This window comes from Pieris napi, chromosome 22, assembly GCF_905475465.1.
Source record: "Pieris napi chromosome 22, ilPieNapi1.2, whole genome shotgun sequence".
NCBI classification, from domain to species: domain Eukaryota; kingdom Metazoa; phylum Arthropoda; class Insecta; order Lepidoptera; family Pieridae; genus Pieris; species Pieris napi.
This window is the reverse complement of record NC_062255.1, coordinates 9,218,122-9,232,505: the sequence shown is the minus strand read 5'-3', so window position 1 is coordinate 9,232,505 and position 14,384 is coordinate 9,218,122. Positions and strand designations below refer to the sequence as shown.

Genomic DNA, 14,384 nt, shown 5'->3' with positions numbered 1-14,384 from the left:
GACTTAAATTCTATAGCTCGTTAGGACTTTACAAATTAAATTTGGCTTAACATATTCTACTGTATTAGAGCAGTCAGCGTGCGACTCTTATCCCTGACTCATCGAAGGGTGAATATATAAAATTCTATGGACTAGGCCGCGTAGATACTACCGGCGAGCCCAGAGCTGGTGCTTTCCTCGCTCAACGAATAAGTATAGAGCGAGGAAATGCTTTGCGTTAAAGGGGACCACACTTTTTATTTATTTTTTAATATATAATTATTATTATTATGCAGGTTAAGAATATTGTAAATACTGTATATAAAGCTTTATTTATCCACAATGGATTTAATTTATTACGACATTGATAGTAGCGACCATTTAACTATAACGACGTTAAATCGAATCGTAACGAAGCCCCTTGAATTTAAAGCAGACTTTAGTACAAAATTCATGTGGCTATTGCGACTTTGGATGTAACGCCGAGTTCGGGTGTAGCGACTGTTTTTAATGAATCATTTGTAACAAATTCCTAGAAATCCCATGCAGATATTGCGATCGGAGTCAGCCGCCAAAGACACAAAGATTTATATATTTCACAAACATTTCTTATCTTTTGTTTACATTCACACAGATGGTCAGCCTTTACCTTTTGTTTATATATTATAATAACAAAATTTGCAACGTTGATGATATAAATGAAAAGTAACGATTTAGTTTTAGACAACGTAGTTTTATTTTGAGAGAATATTTATCAAATCAAATGACTATAACAAAACAGTTATGTCTCAGGGTTGCCAGTATAAAACTACAGACTTATAATATGAGTTGGTAAACTATAGGGTTCAACTTTTCTAATTTCAACACATATTATATAGCTATATATAACGTTGTAATGTATGTAAATTGGGTAACGAGTATCCGATTTAATTTTTTGCTATCATCCAAATTTTTTAATCTATATATATATATAAAAAGAAAATGGTGTTCGTTTGAGGCTCTTTCACGCTTAAACCACTGATCGTATCGACATGAAACTACCACCATTCGATGCGAAATTTTTCCTAGATGGTTTATGGCTATTTAATTCCAACGTTCCTTCATTTTTTTATTTCTGTTTTACTTTTATGAAAATTTTTCCCGCTAATAAAAACAAAAGAGGCTTCCTAGAACCTCTAAACGTCAACATCTGTTAAAAACTCGATTTTCGAAATATTTCAATTTTCTTAGCGGGAAGTTAATAAGAAGAATAATAAAAATATGACCTATTTTAATTCGCCCAGCAAAGCGGGCGCGAAACGGCTAGTCATATATATAAGAAAGTTAAAAGATTTTTGCGATCTGTACCCGAAGGCTTATGAAAAGCCGATTAAGAGAAATACAATAGTTCTTTCGCTAGGTGAAAAATGATTCTCATTTATTCTTGATCGAAACTATTAAGAAAGTTGAGCTTTCTATTAAAGCTATAAAGAACTTTATCAACCAAAACCTTATCCCTGGTAGCCTGTAGCAGTAGTTTTCACTTTCTTTTACGAACTAGCGAACTGTGAATGTGTGTGAATCGACTCTCGAGTCTCCTCTTAGAGCAGCCTTTCACAATGGGCCATGATGGGCGACTAAAGGCAATTACGTTAGTGTAGAGGACATAGTTATTCATTATGACTTACAAGGAAATCGTTGTATACTAAGTCTTTGTACCAGGACAGCAGGTGGTACAAGGAGGTTTACTCTTGCCGCCAAAATGGGCCATCATGGCCAATTGTGTTATAGTGGAATGTCTGTGATCGGCCATCATCGGCGATGATTGTACGTATTCGCCGTTGTGTCGGTACATCAAAGGAATGATTGCCCATGATGGCGTGCCCGTAGAGATACGACCATCAACTATTCAAGAGTGTACTCCTCTCTCAAAGAACGGCCATGTGGGAGCTAAGAATGGGTGTCCATACTCTAGGCGTAACAGATCAGAGTTTGGTCTGTTAGAAGTAGAGTACGTCTTTGATGCAAGTTTTTATTAGTGGAACATTCACACATTCTATGCTTATAAAAAATAAAAAAAAAATTTAAGCCGATTTATTTGCGAAAAATGTGTCGTATTTAGTTTCATGTCTAAACAATTATTATTAAATAACTACGGTTTTTGATAAGAGAGTAGGGCATCGGTAGTTAGGTTATGGCAATGATAAGACTTTGGAACCAATTATTGACCTATAATTGTTAATCTTGATAACAGCAAGAGATAAGTATTAAGTCGTTAATTATTATTACTATCTAGGTTAAGAATATTGTAAATAAATACTGTATATTTGTGTGACATATTAGTTAAGTTAAGTTATACTAGTCAAGTCAAATCATTTATTTCATTTAGGCCTATTAAAATGGCAATTTCAACAGTCAAAATTACAATTTAAAAAATGAAAATAAAGTACTAAAAGAAATTACTAGTTGCCCCTTCCAAAATGTACTTTCATATGCAGAAATATGAATAACATACATTACACATAACGCGTATTTATTTCTAAAATACGTTTTAAAATAAATCAGTTATGTCCAGCAAATGCGGGATAGGCCGCTATTGATTAATAATTTCATTACTATGCTATTTTATAGGTAGGCACGAAATTTGAAATTTGATTTTCGCCGTATAGAAGATTTTTAGTTCTAGTAACTCTAGGATTACAAAGAAAGGAAAATTTTGCAAGAAGGTTAGTATGAGTATTAAATTTAAATATTAGTTAGTGTATATTTGTGTATATATATAACAGACAGGAAGAAACATCTATATTATATGTTGAATTTTAAATAAGCTCTTATTCTTGGTAAGAATTTAAAAAAAACTTTTAAACAAACCATTCCATAAAACTAATATCAGTCAAGTATAACTTTTCATAGCTATAACCAAACCCATAATAAATCAAATAACCTTTACCTGCCCACATTCAAACCCACAGTTTCCTCATTATTAGCTTCATTGCATAATCTGATAATTCACACGGCTGACTCACAACAAACAGCACATTGTCTTATCAACCTTCTTATGTAATCTTCCGTTAATAGATCTTATACGTATAAAGCAAATACAGGGGTCTAGGCTCCGAATATGATTATGTCCCGGTATCGAGACCCTTGGTCCGTGGGGTCCTAGCGCTATAAGGCTTTTTAAGGAAAAAGCAAAAAGGTTACTCGACATCACAGGAGACCAAAGAGCTGGCAGCTACCTCGGACAAAGAATTAGTCTAGCTATTCAAAGGGGGAACGCTGCCAGTATCTTCGGAACCTTGCCTAAAGGGACTTCCTTGTTCAAAATATCATATATATACTATATCTATAAATCTGCTCCTTCACCTATAAAGAGCCTCTCTATGCCGAGGTTTTAGTGGCTTTAGCTCATCTAGCTTCTGAATAACCCTGTAATCAAAAAACTGTTACACCATGGCTATCAAACTTTTTAATCACCTTTCTAGAAGTTATTGATCATTGCCGTGTAATGCTTTCAAGAGGGTGGTGATTAAATTTTTAAAGGCAAGTTGCCTTTTAAGGGAGAGTTTTGACAACAAATATAAATAACTTATTATGACATTATGACAATTAATATGAAATTTGCATGCCCATTTTTATATGGCCGATTTCTCTGCAAATAAACGATTTATTAGTATTAATAACAGAGATTCAGTGGGCCTCACGTACCCGCCACTATCGGGGGTTACTTCGCTTTGCATTTCCACATCAGATATATGTATATCAAAAATGCATTTATTCACTTCAATATAGACTTAAACGTCGACGATATCGTGTTATCTTAATATATATATAAATTACGTGTCACGTTGTTTGTCCGCTATGGACTCCTAAACTACCGAACCGATTTCAATCAAATTTGTACACCGTGTGCAGTTTGATCTAACTTAAAAGATATGGTAGCTTACATCTCAATTTATACCCGCAATATTATTTTATTGCAAAATATTTGTTTGTTATTTGATAGTTACAATTCTAACAGATGGCGCTGTGTTAAAAGTACCAAAGCTTCACATAAGCTACAATTTATTGGCATTACCACCAAAAAAGGGAGGTGGTCACCATGACTGACCGTTTCCCTTGAATAGGTTACTACTATGTAATAAAACTAAAACCTTAGCCACAGCAACGCTTGGCCGGTCTGCTAGTATATTATATGTTCGCCATTGATGGAAATATCTTCCACAATCAATCCTCAGGAGCACAATGCCCCTAACTGGACACGCCCTTGAGATAAACATAGATGTATAATTTTAACTATGACACAGCCCTTAATCGTGTATAGATCCTAAGTGAATTATCCCAAATGAGATTCTATTAAGTTCGACTCCCACTCGACTTTAATTGAATGCTTTGTAAGGGGAGAAGTGTATTGAGTAACTGATATTGCTTGTAATTCTAGTCTATGTGCGTAACACTAATTCATAATAGACAAGCAGATGAGCATAAACAACAGAAGACAGTGAACTGATGAAGTAGAGCGTCATGTGAAAAACTAATTTGTACACGTTCGTACATTTTTTTACAGATTTTTTTTTACAATAAGCAAAAAACTTACTATGTACATATTATTTTTATTTTTGAAGTGAAACATCCGTAGGCGCGTGAGGGTAAATTTTTTAAAAAACGTCACGAAGATGTGCAGCGTTTTTGTTGAAGAAAATAGAGAGAGCGATTGAGACCGATTGAGAGAGAGTTAGAAGGGCGAATTACAACAATCCTATTAAACCTTTTTATTTCTCATCAACCTGTATTTGAGGATGTTTCTAGAAGCTGATACAAACAAGTTACTAATTGATGGAAACTTATCCACACATCTAAACTATGATATTTAATTACACAAAAACCATTATTCGAAGTAATCCAGTCCAGTTGGTCCAGTGATAGGCTATCTCGCTCTTTTATTAACTTAATTACTAACATTGATGAAAATATTGATAGATTTTACAACAATCTTCCAACTTACCGTAACTTTGTTTATCTTGCTCTTAATGAGATTTAAGTTTCTATTTAGTTCTAGTTATTATATTTTATTTAGTCATCGTTTTTATTGTTTTTCCCTTGCTAGCTTGCTCATGATCTAATATAATTGATGTGTATGAGTGTAAAATTTGTGATGTCATCTTTTCTTGTGTAATTTTATGCATACACGTTGTTTTAGAATCTATATATATATATATATATATATATATAACATGTCAACCACTGTACGTCCCTACATATATCAACTACCCTCAAGATGTGTATCTAAAAACAATTGATATACCTAGTCATAAAACAATTATTGCTAATTATTAACGTTTATGAACAAGAAATGAAAAATCAGTCAGTAGATTATTGATTCGTTAAAACATTCAAAGTACAAATTTTCCCTTTAATTAGTATAAACTATATAATTCAGTAGAAACAGCATTGATCTTTTCTTTCCTGAAACTGTTTTTAATCATATAGGTAGTTAGAGGAGACAATACTATATTTTGTATGTCTCCTCGGATATATTTACATTTGTTTGTTTTCGCTTATCTTTGAAATCTATTTTTACTTAGAACGATCCAAGACTTTCATTAAAATTAGATTTAATATAACGACATTTGAAGATTGCAATTAACATTAAAATTGCTGAATTGTTTATACTATCAAGAACCTTCTTGTCAAATTGCAAGAACTGTTTATAGCGTTATTTCTTCACTACACAATTAAATTATACAAAGGAAATTAACAATTACCTAAACGAAATTCTAAAAGAATCACGCAATTTTAACACCTAAAGTCACCAATCACTTCCTTTGTAACAATCGTCTATTGTTTCTTTAATAGAAAGCTTGTTGCAAAATGGCATCCTAGTCAACACAACAATACAAATAAGAATTTGTAAATCACAAATACCTTCCCACGCTGGACCGGACGAAAAACTGGTCCGTGTTGCATACCAAAAGGAAATCACACAGCATCCGACTATAATTAATAACTGGTTGACATACCTGCGAGAAACGTTATCCGTACACACAAACACTAAAACACACACATAACTCAAAACTTACAACGCGAAAGTAATGTATATGGTTCGAGAATTAACACGCGGTCACAACGATCGCGCCGAGAAGAACACAACTTTTCACTTCGGATGTCGGAGCCAAACTAAGCGAGCCGCGACCCGCGAGGCCAACCGGCGAGTCTACCGGCCAGGGTGACAGTTTGGTAAAACAAATTCTGCCAAATTTCATGCAACAATATTATGATTATTTTATTACATTATGCAGTCGACTTTAGACAGAGCAAGTTGCAACTAAAATCATAACATTGGATAGAATTTATTGTAGCTAATTTTTTGAAGTTATACTTTAGGCGAGTTATGAAAAATTGATGAGAGTGAAATTTTACGATGCGCCGCACCGTGACACAAAATTAACAGAATGAAGTTGCCCACTAAATCGCTCATTAATTTGAGGAAAAAATGCTACCAACAAAACAGAAATGGAACCTCTGTAAGTGGCGCATGTTGGCACGCACGCCGCCTCTGTTCACTGTGTATTTATATTTATAATATTTATCCACATGCTTTGAGTTTCTACATTTAAAACACGTGCTCTCATTTTGTTTTCATTATACAAGTGCGAATTTTATATGTGCGTCTGAATTAAAATCAGAAGTGATTTAAATATTCAATTTAAAATACTATCTAATTAATATTAGAAAATATTTCTGAAAAAACTGTACTCATCAAGCTTCCTAAGTGCTTCAATACCATACAGGTTAACTATCCGTATGTATTATTAATAATGCCAAAGAAGTATAACTTCTTACGCGCGTACATTACCCATTACGTAATGCGCGTATCCTTTTTTATAAGAGTGCTTTTCGGTAGTAGTAATCAGTGAAACTTAGTCATTAATATGGTTACTATATGGTTTTAGAAGTATTTCTATAACGGAAACCATGAAAGTAATACTACTTGCTTAAATGTTCTACTTACCAATTTTTATATTATAACTATTAATACTATGTAGGTTAAGAATATACAGTTTTTATTAGCAAAATAAATTTAAAACAAATAATACATTTCGTGGATTTAACTAGAAGATTTACCGAGTCATAAACAAAAATAGCTTCTTAAACAAACTGCGCAATTGGAAACTAATAAACTTAATCCGCCAAAACAGCAGTAAAATTTTGTAACTGGTCACACTGGCCGCGAAGTACTAAGGGCGGCCGCGGTTCGACGTTCAGTCCGGCGGACTACTAGTGAATGCGAGATCTGGATACTACGATACGGCCATTCAGGTATGGCAACAACCTCTGACGCATTCCGTCAATCAAAATTAAACTGTATTACATACCATTAAAGTTAATAATTCAATTGAAGCCCTGCAGTGATAAGACTGCGTCGATATCAGGCTATCAGCTAGCGTCTAGGACTCTGTAGAGCGAGACAGCACGAAAATGTCCCTACTTAGGAAAGAGATGGATATAGTTTCTACATTAATATGATTGAATTGTGAAAATTTTATATTCACAACACGGGAACAAAAGCATTTTAAAGAATGCAGGATAAAATTCATGGAAATTGACACCCGAAGGACGAAATTAGTAAATAATTTATGGTGAATTGCATTTAATTTAAATTATCGGTATATTGCGTCAGTCTAGTTGACAGTCAATGACTCATATGCAATAAAATAAATATTTAATTGTGTTTTCCTTGGCTTATTTAAACCCGAAGGTTAATTAAGACTTAAATCTTTAGTTGTCTCTTACAACACAATCAAGTTTTATTTATAACAAGCCCCCTAGAGCTTTAGAGGAATAAATATAAAAAATACTCGGTCCATCCGTCTTAAGTTTTGCGCTCAGCAACATTTTGCGAATCATTTTTATTTATATATTTATATTATTAAAACAACACCAAGTATTTGATTGTGATTGGTCAAACTGACTTAAAATTACGCGTTTGGGGCTTGTCAACGTATTGACATTATTATTTCGTTCAAAAACATCCGCAGATTAAACAAAACACAACGTAGAAAATATATCCATAGATAAATCAGTACATGTCCGGGCTTGATACAATGTCATTTTTTTGCGTGATTTACTATCGCTAAACGTATTTGTATAGTAAGGTTTGTAGTGGGAGAGACTTGATTTAAATAGCCTTTTAATAATGTATTAAAAGTTTATTTTTGATCGGTACACGCAACACACACTTTTTTTTATTATTATTTAAATTTCCCAATATCCCCGACTCTTGTGGTGCTGGACCTAAGTAGGTTGCTATAGTCAGTAGTTACGAATGTTCTTACAATTGCGAAGGAGGACATTTATAATACTTGATAATTACTTTGTGTGAACAAACAATACTAAACATTTATCAAACTAAACAACAAACATCCGTAATGATTTATCTGCAAATTAATATGTTATATTATATTTATTTATTTAAACATTCTTAAAACATTACAGTAAGAGAATGACATTAGCTTTGTCACCATTTTCAGGTTATTTTAAGGGGTTTTTTTTCTTACTGACTGTAACTGAAATATCAAAAAGCGATGTTACTCCAAGATCGGATTTTTATACTATTCTATCCTACTTGAATGTATTTTTGGGCAAATTTGAAATTACCTGTTAAACCGAGTGTACAACAAAAATTAGGGGTTTTTAATCGACATTTGAAGTTGAAGTTGGTTCTAGGGGGAACATTTTTAAAGAGTTGGCATTAGTGGATGATGGATCGCGACTGTCGCAATGTGACTCTCTCTAACCCCAGGAGTAAAAACTGTGTTTTAATAGCCCGTGACTTTATGTATTATTTACTTTTAACTTACATTATATAATTGTTAATCCATTTTGATCGTGTCATACCTAAGTCATTGGAGATTTTTTTAAACGAGTTTTAATAAGAAAAAACTTGAATATATTTCTATATTTACTGTGTGTTCCTTAAATAAATAAATAATAGACCTAGTAACTTCATATTTAGCTTTAATAATAATGTTTATTGTTGTCTTATATTATATTTATAGTGCAAATATGTTGCGTTTATCAAATATTTCATTCTTTATTTGTATAAAAACCATACATTTAAAACTTATTATGCTTATGAAGTGGTTGAAATGTATATAACTGTATACATATTATAATTATTGTTATACATAAATAATAAAATAAAATAATAAATAACACGTCGTGTTCAAAGAACTTAAACAAGTGAATTGTCGCCATTAAACACTTACAAACTTTAAGTTATGATTCTAATACAGGCAGAATAGAATCTTTAGAATAGCAGGTACATAGTCGAATTCCTTTGGAATGCGATTGTACTTCACAATGAATTGATTGAATCTCCTACGGGGAATGACCCTTTCACTTTTTATCTGTATTCTTTTGAATGACAGTTGAAACTTTGGCGCCAACGCTTATTACCAATATGGCCGCTTGTTGCACGCCTTTTTATTTGAAATTGCTCTGTTTCGTGTAAAAGTGTTAATAAAGATTTTAAGAAATCTTATAGACAAGTAAGTGATAAGCGTTCTGTACCATAAATTTATATAAACTAAATCATAATTTCGAAGAAAATGTTTATGACAATTCCACGAAGCGAAATATGAAATTGAATTTCTAGTTTATTCTATTTATTATCACATAAGGCTCTATTGAAACCGAATGATATGCATTAATTTCATATTATATTACATATCAGGTGTATAGGCGTGATATAGGCACACTGAAATTACAGATGGTAACAATATCTGATCTATCATTACTCATTGCAATCTGTGGGAAACTACATCATAAACTTATTTATACAAATATTATTTATTACATGTTTTTCTTTCGCTTCGTTATATTTCTAATTGAATTTACATAGTTTTTTATAGATTCTATTGCTTGGTGAAACAGTCTTCAATACATAAAGTCCCCTCGGGATTTGTGTGCTGCGCTATAGCGGGCTCCTTGATTGCGAGTAAGTTGGATCTGGTTAGCGCTGCAACTGATTCTGATTGAAGTATCATTCTCAAATGTTTTAACATTTATAAGTGACGTTTAATAGTATAAATAAAATAATAATATCGGTCGGTGAAGGAAGCTTTCCTGACCAGTGACCCAGCCTAGTGGTCGGAGATCAGAGGGTCTGCCTAGGTACTACTGTATATACCGAATGGAAGAGGACCTGCCAGCAAGTGGCGAGAGGTAGCACACGACAGTGAGTGCTAGAAGATAATCATCGCAGAGCCAGCGGAGGAGTAGTAGGAGGTATTATATAATTTATATGACGAAAATGTTGCCTTTGCGTTGCGTTTTTTAAGTAATGTTTGTGGTATAGTATAGTATACCACAAAGTAAAGTAAAGTTAAAGTTTACTAAATTTTCTACTTAGTTTTAGTTATTTTCTTGTGTGTTTAATTTTTTGCTAGCTTGCATATGTTCTAATATAATTGATGTGTATACGTGTAAAATTTGTGATGCCATATTTTCTTGTTTAGTTTTAGAACTTATAAAATTGAGAATTTTTGACATAGATAATAAATGACCTACGTACTATTGTGTTGTATTTAAATGTTAAATAGTTGATGCATTGGGGTGATCCGTACAACCTTTTTTGTTAAAAACATTATTTTAGTTGCCTTTATCATACTTTTATGCCATCATATTGCCGGAAGGCTCGCCAATGCGTCGCCGGCCTTTTAAGAATTGGCCTGTTAACTCTCCAGTTAACAAAGCTATTCTTTTATTTTTTTGTAGGTGAAATCATAATAAATATAAAATTAATTATTGTTGTATGGAGATGTTTAAATAAAACTCTTTGCTTAAAGCTGGGTAACAACTGACTTTAATGGTTTAAAATATGAGCTTATAACTAACATAAAATAAGGGGTATTGGGTTTGCGACGCTAACAAAAACTAACTCGGCTTATTTAAGGGTTCATAAATCTAAATGACACTTATGTTATTGGACATTATCGGAAACGAGAATGTCAAAATACAATTTATAAGTGTGGCAAAAACTAAAGGGCTCATATTGGCCGCGCTTGGGTTTACGCTTCTAATTATTATGTGAAATATTTATGTGTATCTTAACTTAGGTTAGTTACTCTCGCAACGCAGTTCTTCTACCGTAAAAAGTTGTGAGATCCACGTAATACCAGCCCTGCGATTCTGTAACTCACTTTTCGAACTCACACAGCGGTTTTCGCATCGGCGGTCCCTCTGAAATCAGTCGTGAAGCAGTCATTTTATGATTTGGCATTCTAATAAACAATAATCAGAGTTACAGAATCGCACGGCTGATCGGTTAATTCAGTCTCTATTTAAGGGACCTTCAGTCTTAAGTTATTACGTAAATAGCTAACCTGACAAAGTGACAACATCTTATGGTGACCATATCAATATTACAAATCTTTTATGTTTTTTTTTAAATATATAATAGGGGGCAGCCCATAGACACCCATTTTTAGTGGCTGTGTTGCCGGCCTTATACTCGAATTTTGAACATTAGAAGGTCGTCTCTCTGGGAAGACCCCCACCGGGAGTCGATTCCACAGTTCGCTAGTTCGCAAAAGAAAATGCCTGGTGAAACGGACTGTGGAAAAAAAATGAATAGACTTTTAATATATTGGTGGACTTAATTGATTATAACATGTATTAATTGTGAGACACAATGGCCTGAACTGCTTCGAGAAAAGGATTGTATGGCCGTGCCGCTTTTTTGCTAGACTTTGCCGTGTATAAAAAAAAACTTGTGTGTGTACTTATGTACACGCGTTAGAAATTATACTTCTTTGGCTTAACAAGATGAAAATCTTAAAAAAAAATATTTTTCGCCTTTTTCTACGTTTGTAGAAAAAACGACACTAACAATAGAAAAAAGGTATTAATAATACATTGAAAGTTTTATTAGAACGCATTATCTAGTTAAATAAAGTTTATTTAAACATCACAAAAAAAATATTTCTACATAATTAAAGAAATGGCCATTTTGTAATTTATAATGTTCACTATGCTAACTTCAGGGTGTCGGTTTTTGGGACCGTGCGCGCGCATCGTAAAAATTTACTATCATCATTTTTCCCTAACGCGCCAAAAGAAGTATAACTTCAAAAAATATCTATAAAACAATTTAAGGACAGTTCTATAATTATGTATATTTCTTTTGTACATAATATCTTGTATTTGTGATTCTTCCTTATTAATAAATCAATATAAATAAGGTTACAGCGCATCTGGTGGCGACACGCCGAACTTAAATTGCCAAATATTCTCCATAGATGTCAGCATTTGTCAAAAGTAATAATTTGCTAATCAAAATGCGCTTTGAAGTACTCGATACAAGCATAGTAAACTACGAACGTTGGATGCCTCAACTCAGGGCCGGATTTAGAGGTCTGGAGGCCTCGGGGCAACAAAGGAGTGGAGGGACCAAATTATTTTCCAAATAAAATTAACAATTTTTTCAGTCGAGTTTTTCAATCAATAATTATTTGTAAAACTAATTAGATTCTTTAAGTAATTAACAAACATTTTAAAGTATAAATACAGATAAACGATTTCTGTTAATATTTAAGAACAATATAATCATGTTTGTACAAAGGTGCGAAACAGCGAAAAATAATTACAAAACTTAATTCGTTTACTAATGTGTTATTAGTCGGAATTTGAAAAAAAAAATCCGAAGGTTCTATTGTGGGGGCCCCTCTTTTTTGAATGTTCCGAGGCTGTAGCCCCGTGTGCCATCCCCTAAATCTGGCCCTGCTTCAACTTGTCAATAGACATCTTAATTACACACATTGAGTATTCCGACTGAACTCCAACACAGATAAACAATCTTGTTTAAATATTAACTGCGACTCCAGTTTATTTGTTTATTACGTACACTATTCTAGATAGCCGCGAATTTTATGTTAATAATTTTTTCTACAGTAGTATAATAATAATAAAGCCCGTTTACATCCAATATTTACAAATGTTGAAAATACAGTTTAGATTCCGACTATCATGCCAAAAAAGTGCTGGCCGCTCTCGAGACATGCTGTACTCAACGATATCATACGCCGGTCCCTTGCCACCGTCAACGTGCCAAGTCTACTTGAGCCGACTGGAATTGCAAGAGACGATGGCAAGAGACCGGACGGTATGAGTTTAATTCCATAGAAAATGGCCCGAGTGCTGGTATGAGATGCAACCTGTTCAGACACACTGGCCCCTTCCCATCTACATGGAACCAACAACAGAGCTGGTCCGGCTTGTGATGCAGCTGAAAAAGCTAAAGCCTGCAAATACAGGGGTCTAGGCTCCGAATATGATTTTGTCCCATTCGGTGTCGAGTCCCTTGGTCCGTGGGGTCCTAGCGCTATAAGGCTTTTTAAGGAAATATCAAAAAGGTTAGTCGACATCACAGGAGACCGAAGAGCTGGCAGCTACCTCGGACAAAGATTTAGTCTAGCTATTAAAAGGGCGAACGCTGCCAGCATCTTCGGAACCTCAGAAAGAGACTCCTTTTATTATTTATATATTGTTTTTATTGTATATAGATCTTTATATCCTAGTAATAATAATATCTTCGATACTATATTTTTAATTTACATAACTTTAAATCAAGTATATATGTAGGACGAATTATAATTTGGTTTTTGTTTAGATTTGTCATATACATTTTTTTTCTTGTAACTCGATACCTTAATTTCCATTTGTTGATCAGACCATTAATCGGAACCCTTCACGCTTCAGGCTTTTTTCTCCATTCGCTTCCTACTAACGCTTCTTCTATCCACTTTTTTCACCGCTCTCTTCTGCTTCCCCTTGGTCCTTTCCATATATATTTTAAAGTCCATCTTTTATCAGTGCATCTGCCCCATTCATTGCTTCTTCTATTTTAGTGGATAATGTAAGGTATAAGTGGTATAACTTTTGTTTTTAATATTCTTATTATTATTAATTTGATGCTTAATGATAATAATATTGCATTTATAATACACCAAACTTTTGCAATAAAATATAAACTTAAATTCTCTAAAACCCAGAAACGATTCTAGAATGTCATACTCATAAGTTGTACTTTGATAGGGCCATATTAACATGAAAAACAATATACTACAATAGACCAGATATAACACTTATAAAAACATCTCATAAAATCACGAAATAAATTAAAAATGAAATTACCTTATGTGGACCCTTAACAATGGTTTGGTCAAAGCATCAAGTCATTGTTTAGAAGCGCGGCATCAAAAATTACTACCATGATGATAGCCAACCTTCGCAAGGAGATGGCAGAAGAAGAAGAAGAAGGAACCTTAACAAAGTAATAGTCCCTATCATTTAGACCACCACCGGAATAATTGCAAAACTGTTAAAAAATTTTTTAGCCCTACCGCAATCCATTTACATCATCC

General features: G+C 33.4%; 1 protein-coding gene across 3 annotated transcripts in view; it reads right to left on the bottom strand.

Moving 5' to 3' along the window:
- Positions 1–6,158, bottom strand: part of LOC125060806 (rho-related GTP-binding protein RhoN-like) — a 90,248-nt gene extending 84,090 nt beyond the window's left edge. Inside the window, exon 1 of one of the 3 annotated variants that reach the window (XM_047665886.1) lies at positions 5,979–6,158. The gene's annotated coding sequence lies outside the window, so the exon portion shown is untranslated. Of the gene's footprint in view, positions 1–5,883 lie in introns of all 3 variants that reach the window. The other 2 variants (XM_047665885.1, XM_047665887.1) reach the window with 2 other exon arrangements.
- Positions 6,159–14,384: the final 8,226 nt, after the last annotated feature.